We start from the raw sequence: 6371 nt of genomic DNA, 5'->3' as shown, positions 1-6371 counted from the left end.
TTCTTAGTTCGTCTTGGTTTCACACTAGCCTAATTGTAAGATGTAGCATCTGCCAAGCTCTTGGTCGATTGACACACATTCCAAGCCAAGTCAACACAGTTGTTTCAATTCGGGTTGAGGGGTATATTGGTGCACAAGCAGTATAATCGTCAGAGCCTTAGTTTCATCTCTAGTGTTGCTCCATTACTAGCAGGCCTGGATAGTACCTTGACGGAGTCACGTAGGAACACAAGCATCGCTTCGCTACCAGCAAGCCTAGTCAATACCCCGACGGAGTTACTTGCATCACCTCTCTGCACAGGAAGCCTTTCTCTTCTTTCGCCTTATTCATTTTTCATTTTTTTCATTTTCACTTTTCATTTTTTTTCATAACTGTGCATATCACTTATTCATTTCAGAGGTGGAAGAGGGATCCTGAATTATTGAGATCAGAAGAGTTTGTTCCTTCAGATAAGTAGTTTATTATATACCTTTGACGTGCTTGTTAAGGTTTTTCCCCTCACCTTACTCTACTTGACTAAGCTGACAAGGGTTAACCCAAAAATAATTGACTACAGTAGGTTACACTATTTAGCGCATAGACATTGTGTTTTCACCAAGGTTCACTTCGAACAGTGCGTATTTTCCTTCTAAATATCATGGAATAAAGGTAACAAGTTCATGATACAGAGGCAGGATGACAGATAACCAAGTAGTGATAGCAGTACAAGATCTCTTGTACTTTACCTAGCTTGTCTCAAGAGTCATACATGGTTTCATGCGAAACTAACCTATGAACAACAAGAAAATAACAAAAAACCAAAGAAGAAGCAGAAGCAAATGTGTAAGAAAAGTAAGAAAACAAGAAGAAAACAAAAAACGAACAAATAAAGTAAGCAAACAACATGCAAGCAAACAATACTCCTACTCCTAAGCTAACGATGCATGGGCTTGATCACGTGAAGTGATACTTCCAATGCGTCCGCCGGTGCATTGGTTGACCCATGTTGGTGAAGTCTCGGTTTGTGAGCAACCCGGTTGTACGAACGAGCAACCAAGAAAGATATAACAATGAAGACAAACACACTTCATGTTTAAAAGTGTCCATGGGACATAAGTGAGTGCAAGTGCATGACATGTGGTCCATGGAATTGTCACGACGTTGTGCGACACTGTGTGCAGCTTTGAAGCATACACATACTCTTGAATGTGACATACAAGCAAATGAAAGGAACAAAGACAACTTGCGTCATGCACACATGCTTTCAATGTAAGATTCCTCCAATGTTTGAGCAATGGGATTGTGAAGTTTGAGTGGAGGAAGCATGATCTATGTGTGAGATTGATCTTCAATGAATACATATGAGTGGTGAGGAGCCTCAGGTGATTGAACATTTTCTTGATCCGAAGTGAAACTAACCCCAAGAGAGTGAGGGCCTGACATAACCATCAACTTAGGCTGAAGTGCCTCAATAGTCTTGGGTGTTTCAACCTCATCGTTAGATAGATCATCATAAATCGATGGCTTCAAAAAATTGACTATGATAGAATCATGATCGTGATCGAATATGGGAGTAAATGGATCATGACAGTCACAATCATAAAAATCAATGATTTCATTGGCATCCTCATGATCTGATGAATCAAACAGAGGGGTAGATGAGAAGTGAAAAAATTCATCCCGTGTGTTTCCAAAAAAGGTAGATGAAAGATAAAGTGGATTTTCAATGAATGACTTATCCTCTCTGTTGTTGGATGATGGACTGATGTCTGGTGTAATCTACGAGTGATCAACAATGGGTGCATCCATGGATGAAGATACACATGCAAAATTATGGATGGTAGTTTCACCAAAAATGTTAGGAAAGAGCGAAGGAGGCTCAGACGGAAGGGAGTCATCCTTCGTTGAGTGTTGATGCTCAAGCTCCTAGTCATACTCTTCATCAATGATAGTGCATTTTGGTTGTGAAACACCAACTCCATTAGTGGCTTATTTCTCGTTCACAACAATGTAGAGTCCGGAATGGAAGAACACAAGACAGTATCATCCAGAGGATGAGCCGAGTATGAAGACAGAGATTGTGGAACAAAATGCATATGACAACTCGATGGACTCACAACCAAATTTGCATGAAAATTAAGCGAAGTGATGTTGGGAGGATGTGACAGCTGAAAAAATGTGTGAGCATGATCTCCCACATCACTCTGTAGTGGTGGAGTTGTTTGATAAGGGGATGAAGGACAATCACTTGTGACAGTGACCGCATCCATATGTGATTGTGTAGCTCCATCCCTAAAGAATACTCAGTGAGGCTTGATTTCAAACTTCTTCTTGAGACGAGTATATTTCTTAATGAAATACTTGTATCGGTCCCAAAGATAGAAAAATTTCATCTGGCTCTTCAGAGCTTGAAACTGCAAATCTCAGAAGGACTACCAAAAATCCATAGGCGATTCATGCGGAGCCTTCTGTTGTTGTAACAGTTTTTGGTCAAGATGGTCTAGATCAAAATGATAGAAAGTGTCTTCAATGAGATCATTAAAGTGCTTATGTGAGGGCACACTATCAGCTAGCAGGCTACACAACCATTGATGTGGAGATTTGTGAAGTGTGTATGCAAGGAGAAAACTGGCTTGTTCGTCAGAACATCCATATTCCTCATGCAACATGGAAAGAAAGTCATGCAAAAGCTCAGGCCAGGCCACTTTGCCTTCACCATCATAGGTGTAAGTAGAAAAGTGATCGAAAAAATCCCATGTGATGGTAACATATTTGGCATTCAAAAAACATCGCGGAGGGAGAAGAGTGTAAGAATCCATGATAGATATGCAAAGGTTCAAAATAGGATGAGAGGACACAACTTGTCATCTTCCCTCCTTTTAGTGCCAGAAATGTTGGTGGTGCTGGACCCGGCAACATGTTAGGGGATATCCCCGGTAAGAAGTCCCAATGAGACCTCAGACCATTTGGTGTAGGAGTCCCAACAGTGGGTCGTACAGTAATGCCTTGACCGTGATTTCGCATAGAGGCAAGTAAGATAACTCTTTTGGTAGCAAGGGTGTGACATATGAAGTGAGCCAAGGAAGGTGCATGAGAGGTTCTAACACACGGGGTTTGATATGAGTGCGCCCCTTGGAAACCAGTGATAGCACAGAGTTAAGAAGGGAATACACAACGAAGGATGCCTCACAACATGGAAGGAAGGATAGCTAGCAATCCAAAGTGATGGTTAAACCAACAACACATTTTAGAAAGATTCATACATACATACACAGAAATAGATATACATGCATGTGTAAGAAAACAAATACATATATCATTTAGAGTAAACAGATAGATGAAATGCGATACAACATATGCATGAAACATGTTGTCTCTTGTTATGATAAGAAGTGTAAGTTCTAGGCATATAACACATCCATGTCCAACCACTAGTTCTGAAAAGAGAACGTTACAACCACAACCGTTTGCTCCTCCAAAGAGATGTACTAGCTCTGCGTAGTGGAGAAGCCGAGGCTCGTTACAATATTGTCCAAGCTCTCTCTAAGATAGTCCTATCGGAAGCTTGGCTAACTAAAATCCTTTACAATGATTTATGAGGGACTATTTATAGAAAAGGGTGGGATGACCCTTGACATTCTCCTTTGTGAATTCATATACCCTCATGACTCTTCATCTACTCTATGGCTGTTACTTCCAACTATCGAGACTTGAACTTAAACTTGACAAGATGTTACATTACAATGCACATGTACCCATGTGAGACAAAACAACTTGAGCAAGCCATGCAAGACATCACTATGACTCAGACAACCACGGGAAGTCTGACTCTTCAACATCCTCGCGATGATCAATAACAGCGTACTGATGCCAAGATTGGTAGTCCACGATGGTTACCGTGCACTCTGAGGTGACATCTTTCTGGAACCTGACTCTTGCCTCCATAGCATCCGGGTACATTGATCGGGATCCTCTGTCCAACTCATTTGAAAGTATGCGCATCATTGTATTCAATGTGGCCGGACCAACAACGTACTTGTGCATGGTGTCTACACTGATTGGCAAGTCTGGGCTAGTGGCTATGTGCATCAACTTGTTAAAGTACGAGTCAAGCTCTAGTCAGACTTGTGAATTTGTCTTCGCCTTGGTGAGAGTCCCAATAGATGGTATCACATTTTTGTGCACCACAACATCCATACTCTTGAATACACGTACACGGAAAGCCTGTAGACTAGTGATGAGCTGCGGGAGCTCTTCATAGTTTCGGATCCGACACCGGATGCGTGCCTTCAGCTCGATTGCTATGGGATTCATCATCTTACACAAGTGAAGAGGGGCTCCCTTGTATGTCATCATCCACATTTTCATGTAATCAATAGTAGCATGTATGTTCGACAAGGTACGTGCTCGTCTAGCACATCACTGTTGTCATCTGTTGAGATGGACAACTCCCTTATGCACGGTACCAAACTTGGAGTACCACGCCCGCATAACTATGTCAAGGGATAATAATTCATCTAGTACTGCCACCTTTGGTTCTGCTTGGGTGGATGTTGTCACCAACACTTCTCCTTGCTTGGTCGTCTATAGCTCCCTAGCCATTCACTCATTCTTAGCTATTAGAAAGTGAACACTTGAGCTAGTGGCTTCGGCATATTCTCTAGTGGCATCGGCTATGGCTGTTGGATGTTTGTGCGCATTAGACACAATCACTCGTTCCTCATACTACGCAAGATATGTATGATCTTCCGGATTTGACACTCTCCGAGATTGTACAACTCTATGTTGAGAATCTTCGAATGAGATGTTGTGCATCTCTCCTTCTAGTTGATCTCCAAGGATCTCAATGTCTCCTTGGTCACTTAGGACTTGCTCATCTTCTGGATGCGGTAAAGCTGGTGGATCAACCCCTTGGTGGTGGGGCATGAGGTCGATGTCTCTCTCTAAATCCTGCTACTCCATATCTGTATCCATCTATTCAAGCGCTTGCTCTATCTACTGAGCAAAGTCTTTCTCCTGCGATCGTTCACACTTATCACTAGATACTAGCTATTCTGATGAGTCCACTACCTGTATGGGAGTTGTTTCATCGATATACACATGTTGCGTCCCCTACTGTACCTATTGCTATTGCACTTCCCTCTTCTATTTGCGCAGTTCCTGTTCCTTTCAAAGTTGCTCCTTTAACTCATGCAAATCCTTCTCTGTTTCCTCCATTCTCCATTTCTCTCTTTGCCTTTACGTGTTTTGCTTGTTGCACTATTACCTCTTTGCCTCTATGGCCAAAGCTACTTTCTCAACAAGTGGATCTACTTAGAACTTGCAACTTTTCTCTTCCTCCATGTGATCGACAATCTTTCTCTTTCCCTTGTCGCGCACTAGTATGTTCACCACTACCGTTGTTGCTGCTTCTGGTGCTCTCTAGTAACCATTCCATAGTGAAGCTGACCTATTCATTGGGTCTGGAGAAACTGTAGCAATATCTCCATGGGTCCTCCTCCACCCAATGAAATGCTCCATGGATCCAATTGAACTGTACTCTCATGTAGTGAGCTTTCACAAGACAATGCGGGTCATACAGATTGTAACTTCAGAGGTCGAAAGGATACTTCTTCATCTGCTTTGCTTCGACATCCACATGATTAAAACTCTGGATCTTGTATAACTTGATGCACAACGGAAGAGTGGGCCAAGGTCCCTTCTTCTTTCGGTGCAACCTAGCTGTCAATCCTACCGAGATGTGATAAGCTACTTCCTGCATGATGAGCATGTCCAAGGCAAACTTCGGTAGAACATGCAGAGGCTTCTCTGCACTGTACATCCGTATGAAGGTGCCGGATGGTCAGGCATACCAATTAGCTATGTCTATCAGTGCCTCCATTGCTGCCATCAACATGTAGGGTAGATCTTGTTCAAATGTCCTATTTTAAACTGGGGTGACAAAATGATCGAACAACCGTGTGATAACTCCTCCACAACTGCATTCAGACAACATCTTACAATAAGTGTTCACAACAGTCTCCGCTGGTAACCATGCCCACTTCAAGCTCGGAAACTCCTATGGGGCACAGACTGAATTCAAGATGTAGGGGGACATGTAGATTTCTTCTTGCATACCTTTGGGCAGATGTCGAGCCCTCGCTACCTGTTCCTTCAGCTGATGAGCCAACATTGCAGACCAGTTGCATGGTTTTCTCTCTCTGGCTAGTTGGTCTAGTGCGATCACCCAACTCTGTGGGATTCAGTTTTCGTGCTTTCTTGGCCATACAGTTGACATGCAAAGATGACCCAATATTGATACGCCTTCCATAGTATCTTCATCTTGTAGATCTGGTTGGGTGTCATCTTGAATCTAGCCAGCTACTTTAGCCAGTTCTTCAGAATGTCCCTA

The sequence above is a fragment of the Pinus tabuliformis genome, chromosome 7 (genome assembly GCF_031772625.1).
Source record: "Pinus tabuliformis cultivar Carrire ecotype Pingquan chromosome 7, CPIR1, whole genome shotgun sequence".
NCBI classification, from domain to species: domain Eukaryota; kingdom Viridiplantae; phylum Streptophyta; class Pinopsida; order Pinales; family Pinaceae; genus Pinus; species Pinus tabuliformis.
Note: the sequence above shows the minus strand (reverse complement) of the source record.